The sequence below is a fragment of the Schistocerca piceifrons genome, chromosome 1, assembly GCF_021461385.2.
Source record: "Schistocerca piceifrons isolate TAMUIC-IGC-003096 chromosome 1, iqSchPice1.1, whole genome shotgun sequence".
Taxonomy (NCBI): Eukaryota; Metazoa; Arthropoda; class Insecta; order Orthoptera; family Acrididae; genus Schistocerca; species Schistocerca piceifrons.
In genome coordinates this window covers 91,517,721-91,539,327 of record NC_060138.1, presented here as the reverse complement: position 1 = coordinate 91,539,327, position 21,607 = coordinate 91,517,721, and the positions used below count along the sequence as shown (strand labels likewise).

The 21,607-nt window shown below is 44.0% G+C and overlaps 15 non-coding genes across 15 annotated transcripts; all 15 read left to right on the top strand.

The window, feature by feature from the left end:
* The first annotated feature begins 543 nt into the window (after positions 1 to 543).
* Positions 544 to 616, top strand: Trnar-ucu. Its single transcript has one exon. It is a non-coding gene; the product is annotated as a tRNA-Arg (tRNA).
* A 1,227-nt stretch (positions 617 to 1,843) lies between these two features.
* On the top strand, positions 1,844 to 1,916 carry Trnar-ucu. Its single transcript has one exon. It is a non-coding gene; the product is annotated as a tRNA-Arg (tRNA).
* Positions 1,917 to 3,143: 1,227 nt separating this feature from the next.
* Trnar-ucu lies at positions 3,144 to 3,216 on the top strand. Its single transcript has one exon. It is a non-coding gene; the product is annotated as a tRNA-Arg (tRNA).
* A 1,227-nt stretch (positions 3,217 to 4,443) lies between these two features.
* Positions 4,444 to 4,516, top strand: Trnar-ucu. Its single transcript has one exon. It is a non-coding gene; the product is annotated as a tRNA-Arg (tRNA).
* A 1,227-nt stretch (positions 4,517 to 5,743) lies between these two features.
* Positions 5,744 to 5,816, top strand: Trnar-ucu. Its single transcript has one exon. It is a non-coding gene; the product is annotated as a tRNA-Arg (tRNA).
* Positions 5,817 to 7,043: 1,227 nt separating this feature from the next.
* Trnar-ucu lies at positions 7,044 to 7,116 on the top strand. Its single transcript has one exon. It is a non-coding gene; the product is annotated as a tRNA-Arg (tRNA).
* Positions 7,117 to 8,343: 1,227 nt separating this feature from the next.
* On the top strand, positions 8,344 to 8,416 carry Trnar-ucu. The gene has a single exon. It is a non-coding gene; the product is annotated as a tRNA-Arg (tRNA).
* A 1,227-nt stretch (positions 8,417 to 9,643) lies between these two features.
* On the top strand, positions 9,644 to 9,716 carry Trnar-ucu. The gene has a single exon. It is a non-coding gene; the product is annotated as a tRNA-Arg (tRNA).
* A 1,227-nt stretch (positions 9,717 to 10,943) lies between these two features.
* On the top strand, positions 10,944 to 11,016 carry Trnar-ucu. The gene has a single exon. It is a non-coding gene; the product is annotated as a tRNA-Arg (tRNA).
* A 1,227-nt stretch (positions 11,017 to 12,243) lies between these two features.
* On the top strand, positions 12,244 to 12,316 carry Trnar-ucu. Its single transcript has one exon. It is a non-coding gene; the product is annotated as a tRNA-Arg (tRNA).
* Positions 12,317 to 13,543: 1,227 nt separating this feature from the next.
* Positions 13,544 to 13,616, top strand: Trnar-ucu. Its single transcript has one exon. It is a non-coding gene; the product is annotated as a tRNA-Arg (tRNA).
* Positions 13,617 to 14,843: 1,227 nt separating this feature from the next.
* Positions 14,844 to 14,916, top strand: Trnar-ucu. Its single transcript has one exon. It is a non-coding gene; the product is annotated as a tRNA-Arg (tRNA).
* A 1,227-nt stretch (positions 14,917 to 16,143) lies between these two features.
* On the top strand, positions 16,144 to 16,216 carry Trnar-ucu. The gene has a single exon. It is a non-coding gene; the product is annotated as a tRNA-Arg (tRNA).
* A 1,227-nt stretch (positions 16,217 to 17,443) lies between these two features.
* On the top strand, positions 17,444 to 17,516 carry Trnar-ucu. Its single transcript has one exon. It is a non-coding gene; the product is annotated as a tRNA-Arg (tRNA).
* A 1,227-nt stretch (positions 17,517 to 18,743) lies between these two features.
* Positions 18,744 to 18,816, top strand: Trnar-ucu. The gene has a single exon. It is a non-coding gene; the product is annotated as a tRNA-Arg (tRNA).
* The last annotated feature ends 2,791 nt before the right edge of the window (positions 18,817 to 21,607 follow it).

The following is a 21,607-nucleotide window of genomic DNA, read 5'->3' as shown; positions in this document are numbered from 1 at the left end:
ACGTCTCATCGAAACACACTGTCACCAAGCAATGGCTGACGCTTCGAGGACGGCACGAAATTGCCAGGGAGGTGATGCAGCTAACGTTCCTGGCAAATGTGCTAACAGGGCACACACGTCCATTGGAGTGTATACATATGATGGGGACCGGCTGTGACACAGCAGTCAACCAAAGTCAAAAAATGTGACTAATCATACAGTGCTTCCAGTGTGTCGTTTACCACTTTGTGAGTGGATGCTGTTCTAAAGAGCGTAATTCCCATTTATCTGTAAACAGCGCACGTGAGCGAATCTAATAGCAGCACTGTGTTACTACTATTGTACAGAGCAACTCTGTCAATACGCAGGTGTTTCAATCAGTAGGGCCATGGTAAACAGAGCGATTCGGAGTGATGTATAGTGTCTGCTACATAAATAATAAGTCTTTGATGTAATTGCTTCAGAGAAATATGAAAGTAAGCCTATCAGAAAAGTAACGCGAGACATGTAGCACGGGTCATGTCTTGGAGAATCTCTTACATCTGAGCCCATCACTTGCGCAGCGTCCCTTTGGCGCAGAGGATAGCGCGTTGGACTTCTAATCCAAAGGTCGTGGGTTCGATCCCCACAAGGGACGGGCAATTTTTAAAAATATGTGCCAATCACGAGATGGGTATTGACATATGGGTAACCACAAGCGTCTTCAAAAGGTGAAAATTGTTGTGACCTCAGTTCTATGCTTAAATATGTTAACCTTACACATACAAGCAAAATTCTCGTAGATCTGTTATCCATGACGCTGTTATGTGTAAATGCTGTAGAAACGGAACCATATCTTCACGTGCCTGTTCACGCAAATTTTCTTTCAATACCCAATTTTTACCTACAGATAGAAATATAGCAATAGAACGCACATTTTGTACAGAAACAAATACAATGAAGAGTGAAATAATTTTGTATTACTTCACGAGTCAATGTATGTAATCCCAGTCATGATCTTTAATTCTTCCAGCCCAAGCTGAGAGGGTTTCAGTTTTCTCGGCCACAAGTGAGAAAAGTAGACTGTTTCACAACAAGATATAGTACTATGGTTCCTTAACTGTTCCCATTAAACAATGGCACTCTGTATCTATAGAGACGGCGGCAATATTCGCTTCAGCACAGGGGGCTTTTGCTTGAGACTGTCAGGAGGGGACTTGCTGGATACATGAAGGGAGAAGACCAGACAGAGACGTCTGACGCTCCGCTGACGCTTGCAGAAAACTACATTAAGTATGATTCCCGCCTATAACTGACGGTGAGAGAGATGCATCATCTGTCCACGTCTCATCGAAACACACTGTCACCAAGCAATGGCTGACGCTTCGAGGACGGCACGAAATTGCCAGGGAGGTGATGCAGCTAACGTTCCTGGCAAATGTGCTAACAGGGCACACACGTCCATTGGAGTGTATACATATGATGGGGACCGGCTGTGACACAGCAGTCAACCAAAGTCAAAAAATGTGACTAATCATACAGTGCTTCCAGTGTGTCGTTTACCACTTTGTGAGTGGATGCTGTTCTAAAGAGCGTAATTCCCATTTATCTGTAAACAGCGCACGTGAGCGAATCTAATAGCAGCACTGTGTTACTACTATTGTACAGAGCAACTCTGTCAATACGCAGGTGTTTCAATCAGTAGGGCCATGGTAAACAGAGCAATTCGGAGTGATGTATAGTGTCTGCTACATAAATAATAAGTCTTTGATGTAATTGCTTCAGAGAAATATGAAAGTAAGCCTATCAGAAAAGTAACGCGAGACATGTAGCACGGGTCATGTCTTGGAGAATCTCTTACATCTGAGCCCATCACTTGCGCAGCGTCCCTTTGGCGCAGAGGATAGCGCGTTGGACTTCTAATCCAAAGGTCGTGGGTTCGATCCCCACAAGGGACGGGCAATTTTTAAAAATATGTGCCAATCACGAGATGGGTATTGACATATGAGTAACCACAAGCGTCTTCAAAAGGTGAAAATTGTTGTGACCTCAGTTCTATGCTTAAATATGTTAACCTTACACATACAAGCAAAATTCTCGTAGATCTGTTATCCATGACGCTGTTATGTGTAAATGCTGTAGAAACGGAACCATATCTTCACGTGCCTGTTCACGCAAATTTTCTTTCAATACCCAATTTTTACCTACAGATAGAAATATAGCAATAGAACGCACATTTTGTACAGAAACAAATACAATGAAGAGTGAAATAATTTTGTATTACTTCACGAGTCAATGTATGTAATCCCAGTCATGATCTTTAATTCTTCCAGCCCAAGCTGAGAGGGTTTCAGTTTTCTCGGCCACAAGTGAGAAAAGTAGACTGTTTCACAACAAGATATAGTACTATGGTTCCTTAACTGTTCCCATTAAACAATGGCACTCTGTATCTATAGAGACGGCGGCAATATTCGCTTCAGCACAGGGGGCTTTTGCTTGAGACTGTCAGGAGGGGACTTGCTGGATACATGAAGGGAGAAGACCAGACAGAGACGTCTGACGCTCCGCTGACGCTTGCAGAAAACTACATTAAGTATGATTCCCGCCTATAACTGACGGTGAGAGAGATGCATCATCTGTCCACGTCTCATCGAAACACACTGTCACCAAGCAATGGCTGACGCTTCGAGGACGGCACGAAATTGCCAGGGAGGTGATGCAGCTAACGTTCCTGGCAAATGTGCTAACAGGGCACACACGTCCATTGGAGTGTATACATATGATGGGGACCGGCTGTGACACAGCAGTCAACCAAAGTCAAAAAATGTGACTAATCATACAGTGCTTCCAGTGTGTCGTTTACCACTTTGTGAGTGGATGCTGTTCTAAAGAGCGTAATTCCCATTTATCTGTAAACAGCGCACGTGAGCGAATCTAATAGCAGCACTGTGTTACTACTATTGTACAGAGCAACTCTGTCAATACGCAGGTGTTTCAATCAGTAGGGCCATGGTAAACAGAGCGATTCGGAGTGATGTATAGTGTCTGCTACATAAATAATAAGTCTTTGATGTAATTGCTTCAGAGAAATATGAAAGTAAGCCTATCAGAAAAGTAACGCGAGACATGTAGCACGGGTCATGTCTTGGAGAATCTCTTACATCTGAGCACATCACTTGCGCAGCGTCCCTTTGGCGCAGAGGATAGCGCGTTGGACTTCTAATCCAAAGGTCGTGGGTTCGATCCCCACAAGGGACGGGCAATTTTTAAAAATATGTGCCAATCACGAGATGGGTATTGACATATGGGTAACCACAAGCGTCTTCAAAAGGTGAAAATTGTTGTGACCTCAGTTCTATGCTTAAATATGTTAACCTTACACATACAAGCAAAATTCTCGTAGATCTGTTATCCATGACGCTGTTATGTGTAAATGCTGTAGAAACGGAACCATATCTTCACGTGCCTGTTCACGCAAATTTTCTTTCAATACCCAATTTTTACCTACAGATAGAAATATAGCAATAGAACGCACATTTTGTACAGAAACAAATACAATGAAGAGTGAAATAATTTTGTATTACTTCACGAGTCAATGTATGTAATCCCAGTCATGATCTTTAATTCTTCCAGCCCAAGCTGAGAGGGTTTCAGTTTTCTCGGCCACAAGTGAGAAAAGTAGACTGTTTCACAACAAGATATAGTACTATGGTTCCTTAACTGTTCCCATTAAACAATGGCACTCTGTATCTATAGAGACGGCGGCAATATTCGCTTCAGCACAGGGGGCTTTTGCTGGAGACTGTCAGGAGGGGACTTGCTGGATACATGAAGGGAGAAGACCAGACAGAGACGTCTGACGCTCCGCTGACGCTTGCAGAAAACTACATTAAGTATGATTCCCGCCTATAACTGACGGTGAGAGAGATGCATCATCTGTCCACGTCTCATCGAAACACACTGTCACCAAGCAATGGCTGACGCTTCGAGGACGGCACGAAATTGCCAGGGAGGTGATGCAGCTAACGTTCCTGGCAAATGTGCTAACAGGGCACACACGTCCATTGGAGTGTATACATATGATGGGGACCGGCTGTGACACAGCAGTCAACCAAAGTCAAAAAATGTGACTAATCATACAGTGCTTCCAGTGTGTCGTTTACCACTTTGTGAGTGGATGCTGTTCTAAAGAGCGTAATTCCCATTTATCTGTAAACAGCGCACGTGAGCGAATCTAATAGCAGCACTGTGTTACTACTATTGTACAGAGCAACTCTGTCAATACGCAGGTGTTTCAATCAGTAGGGCCATGGTAAACAGAGCGATTCGGAGTGATGTATAGTGTCTGCTACATAAATAATAAGTCTTTGATGTAATTGCTTCAGAGAAATATGAATGTAAGCCTATCAGAAAAGTAACGCGAGACATGTAGCACGGGTCATGTCTTGGAGAATCTCTTACATCTGAGCCCATCACTTGCGCAGCGTCCGTTTGGCGCAGAGGATAGCGCGTTGGACTTCTAATCCAAAGGTCGTGGGTTCGATCCCCACAAGGGACGGGCAATTTTTAAAAATATGTGCCAATCACGAGATGGGTATTGACATATGGGTAACCACAAGCGTCTTCAAAAGGTGAAAATTGTTGTGACCTCAGTTCTATGCTTAAATATGTTAACCTTACACATACAAGCAAAATTCTCGTAGATCTGTTATCCATGACGCTGTTATGTGTAAATGCTGTAGAAACGGAACCATATCTTCACGTGCCTGTTCACGCAAATTTTCTTTCAATACCCAATTTTTACCTACAGATAGAAATATAGCAATAGAACGCACATTTTGTACAGAAACAAATACAATGAAGAGTGAAATAATTTTGTATTACTTCACGAGTCAATGTATGTAATCCCAGTCATGATCTTTAATTCTTCCAGCCCAAGCTGAGAGGGTTTCAGTTTTCTCGGCCACAAGTGAGAAAAGTAGACTGTTTCACAACAAGATATAGTACTATGGTTCCTTAACTGTTCCCATTAAACAATGGCACTCTGTATCTATAGAGACGGCGGCAATATTCGCTTCAGCACAGGGGGCTTTTGCTGGAGACTGTCAGGAGGGGACTTGCTGGATACATGAAGGGAGAAGACCAGACAGAGACGTCTGACGCTCCGCTGACGCTTGCAGAAAACTACATTAAGTATGATTCCCGCCTATAACTGACGGTGAGAGAGATGCATCATCTGTCCACGTCTCATCGAAACACACTGTCACCAAGCAATGGCTGACGCTTCGAGGACGGCACGAAATTGCCAGGGAGGTGATGCAGCTAACGTTCCTGGCAAATGTGCTAACAGGGCACACACGTCCATTGGAGTGTATACATATGATGGGGACCGGCTGTGACACAGCAGTCAACCAAAGTCAAAAAATGTGACTAATCATACAGTGCTTCCAGTGTGTCGTTTACCACTTTGTGAGTGGATGCTGTTCTAAAGAGCGTAATTCCCATTTATCTGTAAACAGCGCACGTGAGCGAATCTAATAGCAGCACTGTGTTACTACTATTGTACAGAGCAACTCTGTCAATACGCAGGTGTTTCAATCAGTAGGGCCATGGTAAACAGAGCGATTCGGAGTGATGTATAGTGTCTGCTACATAAATAATAAGTCTTTGATGTAATTGCTTCAGAGAAATATGAAAGTAAGCCTATCAGAAAAGTAACGCGAGACATGTAGCACGGGTCATGTCTTGGAGAATCTCTTACATCTGAGCCCATCACTTGCGCAGCGTCCCTTTGGCGCAGAGGATAGCGCGTTGGACTTCTAATCCAAAGGTCGTGGGTTCGATCCCCACAAGGGACGGGCAATTTTTAAAAATATGTGCCAATCACGAGATGGGTATTGACATATGGGTAACCACAAGCGTCTTCAAAAGGTGAAAATTGTTGTGACCTCAGTTCTATGCTTAAATATGTTAACCTTACACATACAAGCAAAATTCTCGTAGATCTGTTATCCATGACGCTGTTATGTGTAAATGCTGTAGAAACGGAACCATATCTTCACGTGCCTGTTCACGCAAATTTTCTTTCAATACCCAATTTTTACCTACAGATAGAAATATAGCAATAGAACGCACATTTTGTACAGAAACAAATACAATGAAGAGTGAAATAATTTTGTATTACTTCACGAGTCAATGTATGTAATCCCAGTCATGATCTTTAATTCTTCCAGCCCAAGCTGAGAGGGTTTCAGTTTTCTCGGCCACAAGTGAGAAAAGTAGACTGTTTCACAACAAGATATAGTACTATGGTTCCTTAACTGTTCCCATTAAACAATGGCACTCTGTATCTATAGAGACGGCGGCAATATTCGCTTCAGCACAGGGGGCTTTTGCTTGAGACTGTCAGGAGGGGACTTGCTGGATACATGAAGGGAGAAGACCAGACAGAGACGTCTGACGCTCCGCTGACGCTTGCAGAAAACTACATTAAGTATGATTCCCGCCTATAACTGACGGCGAGAGAGATGCATCATCTGTCCACGTCTCATCGAAACACACTGTCACCAAGCAATGGCTGACGCTTCGAGGACGGCACGAAATTGCCAGGGAGGTGATGCAGCTAACGTTCCTGGCAAATGTGCTAACAGGACACACACGTCCATTGGAGTGTATACATATGATGGGGACCGGCTGTGACACAGCAGTCAACCAAAGTCAAAAAATGTGACTAATCATACAGTGCTTCCAGTGTGTCGTTTACCACTTTGTGAGTGGATGCTGTTCTAAAGAGCGTAATTCCCATTTATCTGTAAACAGCGCACGTGAGCGAATCTAATAGCAGCACTGTGTTACTACTATTGTACAGAGCAACTCTGTCAATACGCAGGTGTTTCAATCAGTAGGGCCATGGTAAACAGAGCGATTCGGAGTGATGTATAGTGTCTGCTACATAAATAATAAGTCTTTGATGTAATTGCTTCAGAGAAATATGAAAGTAAGCGTATCAGAAAAGTAACGCGAGACATGTAGCACGGGTCATGTCTTGGAGAATCTCTTACATCTGAGCCCATCACTTGCGCAGCGTCCCTTTGGCGCAGAGGATAGCGCGTTGGACTTCTAATCCAAAGGTCGTGGGTTCGATCCCCACAAGGGACGGGCAATTTTTAAAAATATGTGCCAATCACGAGATGGGTATTGACATATGGGTAACCACAAGCGTCTTCAAAAGGTGAAAATTGTTGTGACCTCAGTTCTATGCTTAAATATGTTAACCTTACACATACAAGCAAAATTCTCGTAGATCTGTTATCCATGACGCTGTTATGTGTAAATGCTGTAGAAACGGAACCATATCTTCACGTGCCTGTTCACGCAAATTTTCTTTCAATACCCAATTTTTACCTACAGATAGAAATATAGCAATAGAACGCACATTTTGTACAGAAACAAATACAATGAAGAGTGAAATAATTTTGTATTACTTCACGAGTCAATGTATGTAATCCCAGTCATGATCTTTAATTCTTCCAGCCCAAGCTGAGAGGGTTTCAGTTTTCTCGGCCACAAGTGAGAAAAGTAGACTGTTTCACAACAAGATATAGTACTATGGTTCCTTAACTGTTCCCATTAAACAATGGCACTCTGTATCTATAGAGACGGCGGCAATATTCGCTTCAGCACAGGGGGCTTTTGCTGGAGACTGTCAGGAGGGGACTTGCTGGATACATGAAGGGAGAAGACCAGACAGAGACGTCTGACGCTCCGCTGACGCTTGCAGAAAACTACATTAAGTATGATTCCCGCCTATAACTGACGGCGAGAGAGATGCATCATCTGTCCACGTCTCATCGAAACACACTGTCACCAAGCAATGGCTGACGCTTCGAGGACGGCACGAAATTGCCAGGGAGGTGATGCAGCTAACGTTCCTGGCAAATGTGCTAACAGGACACACACGTCCATTGGAGTGTATACATATGATGGGGACCGGCTGTGACACAGCAGTCAACCAAAGTCAAAAAATGTGACTAATCATACAGTGCTTCCAGTGTGTCGTTTACCACTTTGTGAGTGGATGCTGTTCTAAAGAGCGTAATTCCCATTTATCTGTAAACAGCGCACGTGAGCGAATCTAATAGCAGCACTGTGTTACTACTATTGTACAGAGCAACTCTGTCAATACGCAGGTGTTTCAATCAGTAGGGCCATGGTAAACAGAGCGATTCGGAGTGATGTATAGTGTCTGCTACATAAATAATAAGTCTTTGATGTAATTGCTTCAGAGAAATATGAAAGTAAGCCTATCAGAAAAGTAACGCGAGACATGTAGCACGGGTCATGTCTTGGAGAATCTCTTACATCTGAGCCCATCACTTGCACAGCGTCCCTTTGTCGCAGAGGATAGCGCGTTGGACTTCTAATCCAAAGGTCGTGGGTTCGATCCCCACAAGGGACGGGCAATTTTTAAAAATATGTGCCAATCACGAGATGGGTATTGACATATGGGTAACCACAAGCGTCTTCAAAAGGTGAAAATTGTTGTGACCTCAGTTCTATGCTTAAATATGTTAACCTTACACATACAAGCAAAATTCTCGTAGATCTGTTATCCATGACGCTGTTATGTGTAAATGCTGTAGAAACGGAACCATATCTTCACGTGCCTGTTCACGCAAATTTTCTTTCAATACCCAATTTTTACCTACAGATAGAAATATAGCAATAGAACGCACATTTTGTACAGAAACAAATACAATGAAGAGTGAAATAATTTTGTATTACTTCACGAGTCAATGTATGTAATCCCAGTCATGATCTTTAATTCTTCCAGCCCAAGCTGAGAGGGTTTCAGTTTTCTCGGCCACAAGTGAGAAAAGTAGACTGTTTCACAACAAGATATAGTACTATGGTTCCTTAACTGTTCCCATTAAACAATGGCACTCTGTATCTATAGAGACGGCGGCAATATTCGCTTCAGCACAGGGGGCTTTTGCTGGAGACTGTCAGGAGGGGACTTGCTGGATACATGAAGGGAGAAGACCAGACAGAGACGTCTGACGCTCCGCTGACGCTTGCAGAAAACTACATTAAGTATGATTCCCGCCTATAACTGACGGCGAGAGAGATGCATCATCTGTCCACGTCTCATCGAAACACACTGTCACCAAGCAATGGCTGACGCTTCGAGGACGGCACGAAATTGCCAGGGAGGTGATGCAGCTAACGTTCCTGGCAAATGTGCTAACAGGACACACACGTCCATTGGAGTGTATACATATGATGGGGACCGGCTGTGACACAGCAGTCAACCAAAGTCAAAAAATGTGACTAATCATACAGTGCTTCCAGTGTGTCGTTTACCACTTTGTGAGTGGATGCTGTTCTAAAGAGCGTAATTCCCATTTATCTGTAAACAGCGCACGTGAGCGAATCTAATAGCAGCACTGTGTTACTACTATTGTACAGAGCAACTCTGTCAATACGCAGGTGTTTCAATCAGTAGGGCCATGGTAAACAGAGCGATTCGGAGTGATGTATAGTGTCTGCTACATAAATAATAAGTCTTTGATGTAATTGCTTCAGAGAAATATGAAAGTAAGCCTATCAGAAAAGTAACGCGAGACATGTAGCACGGGTCATGTCTTGGAGAATCTCTTTCATCTGAGCCCATCACTTGCGCAGCGTCCCTTTGGCGCAGAGGATAGCGCGTTGGACTTCTAATCCAAAGGTCGTGGGTTCGATCCCCACAAGGGACGGGCAATTTTTAAAAATATGTGCCAATCACGAGATGGGTATTGACATATGGGTAACCACAAGCGTCTTCAAAAGGTGAAAATTGTTGTGACCTCAGTTCTATGCTTAAATATGATAACCTTACACATACAAGCAAAATTCTCGTAGATCTGTTATCCATGACGCTGTTATGTGTAAATGCTGTAGAAACGGAACCATATCTTCACGTGCCTGTTCACGCAAATTTTCTTTCAATACCCAATTTTTACCTACAGATAGAAATATAGCAATAGAACGCACATTTTGTACAGAAACAAATACAATGAAGAGTGAAATAATTTTGTATTACTTCACGAGTCAATGTATGTAATCCCAGTCATGATCTTTAATTCTTCCAGCCCAAGCTGAGAGGGTTTCAGTTTTCTCGGCCACAAGTGAGAAAAGTAGACTGTTTCACAACAAGATATAGTACTATGGTTCCTTAACTGTTCCCATTAAACAATGGCACTCTGTATCTATAGAGACGGCGGCAATATTCGCTTCAGCACAGGGGGCTTTTGCTGGAGACTGTCAGGAGGGGACTTGCTGGATACATGAAGGGAGAAGACCAGACAGAGACGTCTGACGCTCCGCTGACGCTTGCAGAAAACTACATTAAGTATGATTCCCGCCTATAACTGACGGCGAGAGAGATGCATCATCTGTCCACGTCTCATCGAAACACACTGTCACCAAGCAATGGCTGACGCTTCGAGGACGGCACGAAATTGCCAGGGAGGTGATGCAGCTAACGTTCCTGGCAAATGTGCTAACAGGACACACACGTCCATTGGAGTGTATACATATGATGGGGACCGGCTGTGACACAGCAGTCAACCAAAGTCAAAAAATGTGACTAATCATACAGTGCTTCCAGTGTGTCGTTTACCACTTTGTGAGTGGATGCTGTTCTAAAGAGCGTAATTCCCATTTATCTGTAAACAGCGCACGTGAGCGAATCTAATAGCAGCACTGTGTTACTACTATTGTACAGAGCAACTCTGTCAACACGCAGGTGTTTCAATCAGTAGGGCCATGGTAAACAGAGCGATTCGGAGTGATGTATAGTGTCTGCTACATAAATAATAAGTCTTTGATGTAATTGCTTCAGAGAAATATGAAAGTAAGCCTATCAGAAAAGTAACGCGAGACATGTAGCACGGGTCATGTCTTGGAGAATCTCTTACATCTGAGCCCATCACTTGCGCAGCGTCCCTTTGGCGCAGAGGATAGCGCGTTGGACTTCTAATCCAAAGGTCGTGGGTTCGATCCCCACAAGGGACGGGCAATTTTTAAAAATATGTGCCAATCACGAGATGGGTATTGACATATGGGTAACCACAAGCGTCTTCAAAAGGTGAAAATTGTTGTGACCTCAGTTCTATGCTTAAATATGTTAACCTTACACATACAAGCAAAATTCTCGTAGATCTGTTATCCATGACGCTGTTATGTGTAAATGCTGTAGAAACGGAACCATATCTTCACGTGCCTGTTCACGCAAATTTTCTTTCAATACCCAATTTTTACCTACAGATAGAAATATAGCAATAGAACGCACATTTTGTACAGAAACAAATACAATGAAGAGTGAAATAATTTTGTATTACTTCACGAGTCAATGTATGTAATCCCAGTCATGATCTTTAATTCTTCCAGCCCAAGCTGAGAGGGTTTCAGTTTTCTCGGCCACAAGTGAGAAAAGTAGACTGTTTCACAACAAGATATAGTACTATGGTTCCTTAACTGTTCCCATTAAACAATGGCACTCTGTATCTATAGAGACGGCGGCAATATTCGCTTCAGCACAGGGGGCTTTTGCTGGAGACTGTCAGGAGGGGACTTGCTGGATACATGAAGGGAGAAGACCAGACAGAGACGTCTGACGCTCCGCTGACGCTTGCAGAAAACTACATTAAGTATGATTCCCGCCTATAACTGACGGCGAGAGAGATGCATCATCTGTCCACGTCTCATCGAAACACACTGTCACCAAGCAATGGCTGACGCTTCGAGGACGGCACGAAATTGCCAGGGAGGTGATGCAGCTAACGTTCCTGGCAAATGTGCTAACAGGACACACACGTCCATTGGAGTGTATACATATGATGGGGACCGGCTGTGACACAGCAGTCAACCAAAGTCAAAAAATGTGACTAATCATACAGTGCTTCCAGTGTGTCGTTTACCACTTTGTGAGTGGATGCTGTTCTAAAGAGCGTAATTCCCATTTATCTGTAAACAGCGCACGTGAGCGAATCTAATAGCAGCACTGTGTTACTACTATTGTACAGAGCAACTCTGTCAATACGCAGGTGTTTCAATCAGTAGGGCCATGGTAAACAGAGCGATTCGGAGTGATGTATAGTGTCTGCTACATAAATAATAAGTCTTTGATGTAATTGCTTCAGAGAAATATGAAAGTAAGCCTATCAGAAAAGTAACGCGAGACATGTAGCACGGGTCATGTCTTGGAGAATCTCTTACATCTGAGCCCATCACTTGCGCAGCGTCCCTTTGGCGCAGAGGATAGCGCGTTGGACTTCTAATCCAAAGGTCGTGGGTTCGATCCCCACAAGGGACGGGCAATTTCTAAAAATATGTGCCAATCACGAGATGGGTATTGACATATGGGTAACCACAAGCGTCTTCAAAAGGTGAAAATTGTTGTGACCTCAGTTCTATGCTTAAATATGTTAACCTTACACATACAAGCAAAATTCTCGTAGATCTGTTATCCATGACGCTGTTATGTGTAAATGCTGTAGAAACGGAACCATATCTTCACGTGCCTGTTCACGCAAATTTTCTTTCAATACCCAATTTTTACCTACAGATAGAAATATAGCAATAGAACGCACATTTTGTACAGAAACAAATACAATGAAGAGTGAAATAATTTTGTATTACTTCACGAGTCAATGTATGTAATCCCAGTCATGATCTTTAATTCTTCCAGCCCAAGCTGAGAGGGTTTCAGTTTTCTCGGCCACAAGTGAGAAAAGTAGACTGTTTCACAACAAGATATAGTACTATGGTTCCTTAACTGTTCCCATTAAACAATGGCACTCTGTATCTATAGAGACGGCGGCAATATTCGCTTCAGCACAGGGGGCTTTTGCTGGAGACTGTCAGGAGGGGACTTGCTGGATACATGAAGGGAGAAGACCAGACAGAGACGTCTGACGCTCCGCTGACGCTTGCAGAAAACTACATTAAGTATGATTCCCGCCTATAACTGACGGCGAGAGAGATGCATCATCTGTCCACGTCTCATCGAAACACACTGTCACCAAGCAATGGCTGACGCTTCGAGGACGGCACGAAATTGCCAGGGAGGTGATGCAGCTAACGTTCCTGGCAAATGTGCTAACAGGACACACACGTCCATTGGAGTGTATACATATGATGGGGACCGGCTGTGACACAGCAGTCAACCAAAGTCAAAAAATGTGACTAATCATACAGTGCTTCCAGTGTGTCGTTTACCACTTTGTGAGTGGATGCTGTTCTAAAGAGCGTAATTCCCATTTATCTGTAAACAGCGCACGTGAGCGAATCTAATAGCAGCACTGTGTTACTGCTATTGTACAGAGCAACTCTGTCAATACGCAGGTGTTTCAATCAGTAGGGCCATGGTAAACAGAGCGATTCGGAGTGATGTATAGTGTCTGCTACATAAATAATAAGTCTTTGATGTAATTGCTTCAGAGAAATATGAAAGTAAGCCTATCAGAAAAGTAACGCGAGACATGTAGCACGGGTCATGTCTTGGAGAATCTCTTACATCTGAGCCCATCACTTGCGCAGCGTCCCTTTGGCGCAGAGGATAGCGCGTTGGACTTCTAATCCAAAGGTCGTGGGTTCGATCCCCACAAGGGACGGGCAATTTTTAAAAATATGTGCCAATCACGAGATGGGTATTGACATATGGGTAACCACAAGCGTCTTCAAAAGGTGAAAATTGTTGTGACCTCAGTTCTATGCTTAAATATGTTAACCTTACACATACAAGCAAAATTCTCGTAGATCTGTTATCCATGACGCTGTTATGTGTAAATGCTGTAGAAACGGAACCATATCTTCACGTGCCTGTTCACGCAAATTTTCTTTCAATACCCAATTTTTACCTACAGATAGAAATATAGCAATAGAACGCACATTTTGTACAGAAACAAATACAATGAAGAGTGAAATAATTTTGTATTACTTCACGAGTCAATGTATGTAATCCCAGTCATGATCTTTAATTCTTCCAGCCCAAGCTGAGAGGGTTTCAGTTTTCTCGGCCACAAGTGAGAAAAGTAGACTGTTTCACAACAAGATATAGTACTATGGTTCCTTAACTGTTCCCATTAAACAATGGCACTCTGTATCTATAGAGACGGCGGCAATATTCGCTTCAGCACAGGGGGCTTTTGCTGGAGACTGTCAGGAGGGGACTTGCTGGATACATGAAGGGAGAAGACCAGACAGAGACGTCTGACGCTCCGCTGACGCTTGCAGAAAACTACATTAAGTATGATTCCCGCCTATAACTGACGGCGAGAGAGATGCATCATCTGTCCACGTCTCATCGAAACACACTGTCACCAAGCAATGGCCGACGCTTCGAGGACGGCACGAAATTGCCAGGGAGGTGATGCAGCTAACGTTCCTGGCAAATGTGCTAACAGGACACACACGTCCATTGGAGTGTATACATATGATGGGGACCGGCTGTGACACAGCAGTCAACCAAAGTCAAAAAATGTGACTAATCATACAGTGCTTCCAGTGTGTCGTTTACCACTTTGTGAGTGGATGCTGTTCTAAGGAGCGTAATTCCCATTTATCTGTAAACAGCGCACGTGAGCGAATCTAATAGCAGCACTGTGTTACTACTATTGTACAGAGCAACTCTGTCAATACGCAGGTGTTTCAATCAGTAGGGCCATGGTAAACAGAGCGATTCGGAGTGATGTATAGTGTCTGCTACATAAATAATAAGTCTTTGATGTAATTGCTTCAGAGAAATATGAAAGTAAGCCTATCAGAAAAGTAACGCGAGACATGTAGCACGGGTCATGTCTTGGAGAATCTCTTACATCTGAGCCCATCACTTGCGCAGCGTCCCTTTGTCGCAGAGGATAGCGCGTTGGACTTCTAATCCAAAGGTCGTGGGTTCGATCCCCACAAGGGACGGGCAATTTTTAAAAATATGTGCCAATCACGAGATGGGTATTGACATATGGGTAACCACAAGCGTCTTCAAAAGGTGAAAATTGTTGTGACCTCAGTTCTATGCTTAAATATGTTAACCTTACACATACAAGCAAAATTCTCGTAGATCTGTTATCCATGACGCTGTTATGTGTAAATGCTGTAGAAACGGAACCATATCTTCACGTGCCTGTTCACGCAAATTTTCTTTCAATACCCAATTTTTACCTACAGATAGAAATATAGCAATAGAACGCACATTTTGTACAGAAACAAATACAATGAAGAGTGAAATAATTTTGTATTACTTCACGAGTCAATGTATGTAATCCCAGTCATGATCTTTAATTCTTCCAGCCCAAGCTGAGAGGGTTTCAGTTTTCTCGGCCACAAGTGAGAAAAGTAGACTGTTTCACAACAAGATATAGTACTATGGTTCCTTAACTGTTCCCATTAAACAATGGCACTCTGTATCTATAGAGACGGCGGCAATATTCGCTTCAGCACAGGGGGCTGTTGCTGGAGACTGTCAGGAGGGGACTTGCTGGATACATGAAGGGAGAAGACCAGACAGAGACGTCTGACGCTCCGCTGACGCTTGCAGAAAACTACATTAAGTATGATTCCCGCCTATAACTGACGGCGAGAGAGATGCATCATCTGTCCACGTCTCATCGAAACACACTGTCACCAAGCAATGGCTGACGCTTCGAGGACGGCACGAAATTGCCAGGGAGGTGATGCAGCTAACGTTCCTGGCAAATGTGCTAACAGGACACACACGTCCATTGGAGTGTATACATATGATGGGGACCGGCTGTGACACAGCAGTCAACCAAAGTCAAAAAATGTGACTAATCATACAGTGCTTCCAGTGTGTCGTTTACCACTTTGTGAGTGGATGCTGTTCTAAAGAGCGTAATTCCCATTTATCTGTAAACAGCGCACGTGAGCGAATCTAATAGCAGCACTGTGTTACTACTATTGTACAGAGCAACTCTGTCAATACGCAGGTGTTTCAATCAGTAGGGCCATGGTAAACAGAGCGATTCGGAGTGATGTATAGTGTCTGCTACATAAATAATAAGTCTTTGATGTAATTGCTTCAGAGAAATATGAAAGTAAGCCTATCAGAAAAGTAACGCGAGACATGTAGCACGGGTCATGTCTTGGAGAATCTCTTTCATCTGAGCCCATCACTTGCGCAGCGTCCCTTTGGCGCAGAGGATAGCGCGTTGGACTTCTAATCCAAAGGTCGTGGGTTCGATCCCCACAAGGGACGGGCAATTTTTAAAAATATGTGCCAATCACGAGATGGGTATTGACATATGGGTAACCACAAGCGTCTTCAAAAGGTGAAAATTGTTGTGACCTCAGTTCTATGCTTAAATATGTTAACCTTACACATACAAGCAAAATTCTCGTAGATCTGTTATCCATGACGCTGTTATGTGTAAATGCTGTAGAAACGGAACCATATCTTCACGTGCCTGTTCACGCAAATTTTCTTTCAATACCCAATTTTTACCTACAGATAGAAATATAGCAATAGAACGCACATTTTGTACAGAAACAAATACAATGAAGAGTGAAATAATTTTGTATTACTTCACGAGTCAATGTATGTAATCCCAGTCATGATCTTTAATTCTTCCAGCCCAAGCTGAGAGGGTTTCAGTTTTCTCGGCCACAAGTGAGAAAAGTAGACTGTTTCACAACAAGATATAGTACTATGGTTCCTTAACTGTTCCCATTAAACAATGGCACTCTGTATCTATAGAGACGGCGGCAATATTCGCTTCAGCACAGGGGGCTTTTGCTGGAGACTGTCAGGAGGGGACTTGCTGGATACATGAAGGGAGAAGACCAGACAGAGACGTCTGACGCTCCGCTGACGCTTGCAGAAAACTACATTAAGTATGATTCCCGCCTATAACTGACGGCGAGAGAGATGCATCATCTGTCCACGTCTCATCGAAACACACTGTCACCAAGCAATGGCTGACGCTTCGAGGACGGCACGAAATTGCCAGGGAGGTGATGCAGCTAACGTTCCTGGCAAATGTGCTAACAGGACACACACGTCCATTGGAGTGTATACATATGATGGGGACCGGCTGTGACACAGCAGTCAACCAAAGTCAAAAAATGTGACTAATCATACAGTGCTTCCAGTGTGTCGTTTACCACTTTGTGAGTGGATGCTGTTCTAAAGAGCGTAATTCCCATTTATCTGTAAACAGCGCACGTGAGCGAATCTAATAGCAGCACTGTGTTACTACTATTGTACAGAGCAACTCTGTCAATACGCAGGTGTTTCAATCAGTAGGGCCATGGTAAACAGAGCGATTCGGAGTGATGTATAGTGTCTGCTACATAAATAATAAGTCTTTGATGTAATTGCTTCAGAGAAATATGAAAGTAAGCCTATCAGAAAAGTAACGCGAGGCATGTAGCACGGGTCATGTCTTGGAGAATCTCTTACATCTGAGCCCATCACTTGCGCAGCGTCCCTTTGGCGCAGAGGATAGCGCGTTGGACTTCTAAACCAAAGGTCGTGGGTTCGATCCCCACAAGGGACGGGCAATTTTTAAAAATATGTGCCAATCACGAGATGGGTATTGACATATGGGTAACCACAAGCGTCTTCAAAAGGTGAAAATTGTTGTGACCTCAGTTCTATGCTTAAATATGTTAACCTTACACATACAAGCAAAATTCTCGTAGATCTGTTATCCATGACGCTGTTATGTGTAAATGCTGTAGAAACGGAACCATATCTTCACGTGCCTGTTCACGCAAATTTTCTTTCAATACCCAATTTTTACCTACAGATAGAAATATAGCAATAGAACGCACATTTTGTACAGAAACAAATACAATGAAGAGTGAAATAATTTTGTATTACTTCACGAGTCAATGTATGTAATCCCAGTCATGATCTTTAATTCTTCCAGCCCAAGCTGAGAGGGTTTCAGTTTTCTCGGCCACAAGTGAGAAAAGTAGACTGTTTCACAACAAGATATAGTACTATGGTTCCTTAACTGTTCCCATTAAACAATGGCACTCTGTATCTATAGAGACGGCGGCAATATTCGCTTCAGCACAGGGGGCTTTTGCTGGAGACTGTCAGGAGGGGACTTGCTGGATACATGAAGGGAGAAGACCAGACAGAGACGTCTGACGCTCCGCTGACGCTTGCAGAAAACTACATTAAGTATGATTCCCGCCTATAACTGACGGCGAGAGAGATGCATCATCTGTCCACGTCTCATCGAAACACACTGTCACCAAGCAATGGCTGACGCTTCGAGGACGGCACGAAATTGCCAGGGAGGTGATGCAGCTAACGTTCCTGGCAAATGTGCTAACAGGACACACACGTCCATTGGAGTGTATACATATGATGGGGACCGGCTGTGACACAGCAGTCAACCAAAGTCAAAAAATGTGACTAATCATACAGTGCTTCCAGTGTGTCGTTTACCACTTTGTGAGTGGATGCTGTTCTAAAGAGCGTAATTCCCATTTATCTGTAAACAGCGCACGTGAGCGAATCTAATAGCAGCACTGTGTTACTAATATTGTACAGAGCAACTCTGTCAATACGCAGGTGTTTCAATCAGTAGGGCCATGGTAAACAGAGCGATTCGGAGTGATGTATAGTGTCTGCTACATAAATAATAAGTCTTTGATGTAATTGCTTCAGAGAAATATGAAAGTAAGCCTATCAGAAAAGTAACGCGAGACATGTAGCACGGGTCATGTCTTGGAGAATCTCTTACATCTGAGCCCATCAGTTGCGCAGCGTCCCTTTGGCGCAGAGGATAGCGCGTTGGACTTCTAATCCAAAGGTCGTGGGTTCGATCCCCACAAGGGACGGGCAATTTTTAAAAATATGTGCCAATCACGAGATGGGTATTGACATATGGGTAACCACAAGCGTCTTCAAAAGGTGAAAATTGTTGTGACCTCAGTTCTATGCTTAAATATGTTAACCTTACACATACAAGCAAAATTCTCGTAGATCTGTTATCCATGACGCTGTTATGTGTAAATGCTGTAGAAACGGAACCATATCTTCACGTGCCTGTTCACGCAAATTTTCTTTCAATACCCAATTTTTACCTACAGATAGAAATATAGCAATAGAACGCACATTTTGTACAGAAACAAATACAATGAAGAGTGAAATAATTTTGTATTACTTCACGAGTCAATGTATGTAATCCCAGTCATGATCTTTAATTCTTCCAGCCCAAGCTGAGAGGGTTTCAGTTTTCTCGGCCACAAGTGAGAAAAGTAGACTGTTTCACAACAAGATATAGTACTATGGTTCCTTAACTGTTCCCATTAAACAATGGCACTCTGTATCTATAGAGACGGCGGCAATATTCGCTTCAGCACAGGGGGCTTTTGCTGGAGACTGTCAGGAGGGGACTTGCTGGATACATGAAGGGAGAAGACCAGACAGAGACGTCTGACGCTCCGCTGACGCTTGCAGAAAACTACATTAAGTATGATTCCCGCCTATAACTGACGGCGAGAGAGATGCATCATCTGTCCACGTCTCATCGAAACACACTGTCACCAAGCAATGGCTGACGCTTCGAGGACGGCACGAAATTGCCAGGGAGGTGATGCAGCTAACGTTCCTGGCAAATGTGCTAACAGGACACACACGTCCATTGGAGTGTATACATATGATGGGGACCGGCTGTGACACAGCAGTCAACCAAAGTCAAAAAATGTGACTAATCATACAGTGCTTCCAGTGTGTCGTTTACCACTTTGTGAGTGGATGCTGTTCTAAAGAGCGTAATTCCCATTTATCTGTAAACAGCGCACGTGAGCGAATCTAATAGCAGCACTGTGTTACTACTATTGTACAGAGCAACTCTGTCAATACGCAGGTGTTTCAATCAGTAGGGCCATGGTAAACAGAGCGATTCGGAGTGATGTATAGTGTCTGCTACATAAATAATAAGTCTTTGATGTAATTGCTTCAGAGAAATATGAAAGTAAGCCTATCAGAAAAGTAACGCGAGACATGTAGCACGGGTCATGTCTTGGAGAATCTCTTACATCTGAGCCCATCACTTGCGCAGCGTCCCTTTGGCGCAGAGGATAGCGCGTTGGACTTCTAATCCAAAGGTCAGTTCCGCTTTAGACGCCGTGCAGTGTGGACGTGCCTAGTCTTCCGCTCCGCCGTAGCGTTACGTATAGTGGACTATCGTTTTTGTTTACGTGTTGTGTTGCAACTTCTGTGAGTGTTTCTCCGTCGTTGTTTCGTACCTTGTGTTACTTTCTGTCCTTATTTCAGTGTTTTTTGTGTAGCGGTTTCGACCGCATGTTTTGAAAATGTCGTCCCAGGTTATTCCTCGTCAGGCTACAGTTAGTTTTGCTTTTGACAAGTCAACCCGCCATGTGCAACCTAGTTCTCTTGAGATTCATGATTGGTTGGTAGATACCTTTGGTGTTCATTCGGATCAGGTGCACACTGCTTATTTTGATACCGAACTGTATGTTTTCTTTGTTAAGTTTATGGACCCACTTCAGGTTGATAAAATTCTTTCTAAATATGGTCATCAAGTTCTCTTTCGGCATCGGGATGATTCTGTAAGTACCGTGCTGCTTTCCAATGCTTTCATCACGTATACCAATGTTCGTGTTTACAACCTTCCACCGGAGGTGGATAATGTCTATCTTAAGGAGGGTCTACAGAAGTATGGTGATGTAAAGAGCATTCGCCTTGAACGCTGGTCAAGCCAACATCGCCTGCAATGTTACAGTGGTATTCGTTCAGTCGAAATGCACGTTAAGCAGAATATTCCATCTCACCTGCAGATCGGTGGATATCGTGTCCATGTAACATATAGTGGTCAGGTGGGCACCTGTTTTTTGTGCAATGAAAGTGGTCACGTGCGTACCGACTGTCCGCGGAGAGTTTTTGTTTTAAAAAATTCTCTCGAACAGCGTCGCAAGTTAACGGTCGCTGACCTCGTTGCAGGTGGTTCTGCTCTTGGTGTAGCACAGTCCAGTGGTAGTAGCGCCCCTCCACAGGTTTTGCGCACCCCTGATACAGAATTTCCTCCTTTGCGTGCTAAATCTGATGTTGTTCCGTCTGTCCCTCAGGTGGGTGTGCCACTTTTGAATAATAAGAGGCGTCGCCCACACGATGGAAATAGTACGGATGAGGATCTCCCTGAGATGCCCCAGTCCGAGCGACCGGCATCCTCCGAGCCACTGTGTACTGTAGCTGCTCCCTGCCCTCCTGAGGTAGCGGTTCCGGTGGCGGCTGCTGGCGCCCCTCCGGCCTCCGACGCAGCTTCTCTCGAGTCGGGTCGTCGGTCGGGCCTGTTGGCGCCGTCTTCCGAACCGACTTCGTTGTCACAACAAGTGGAGCCGCGACAACTTCCTGCTTCGCTGTCCCATACCTCTGCCAGCGGAGCTGCTCCGCTTCCTTCCAACTCTGCGGCCTCGGACCTTCCTGCTCACGTTTCGCCTCCGTGCAGTCCATGTTTGCCGGAAGCTAGTGCAGGTGTTGACCATTCCGTTTTGTCGGATGTTTCCCCCGCGACCCCGGATCCCGCATGTGGACCGGCGCGGGTGGTGTCGGATACAGAACTTGACCCTCCTACGTCACCGGCGGCTGAAGTTTCCTTGCCCGTCA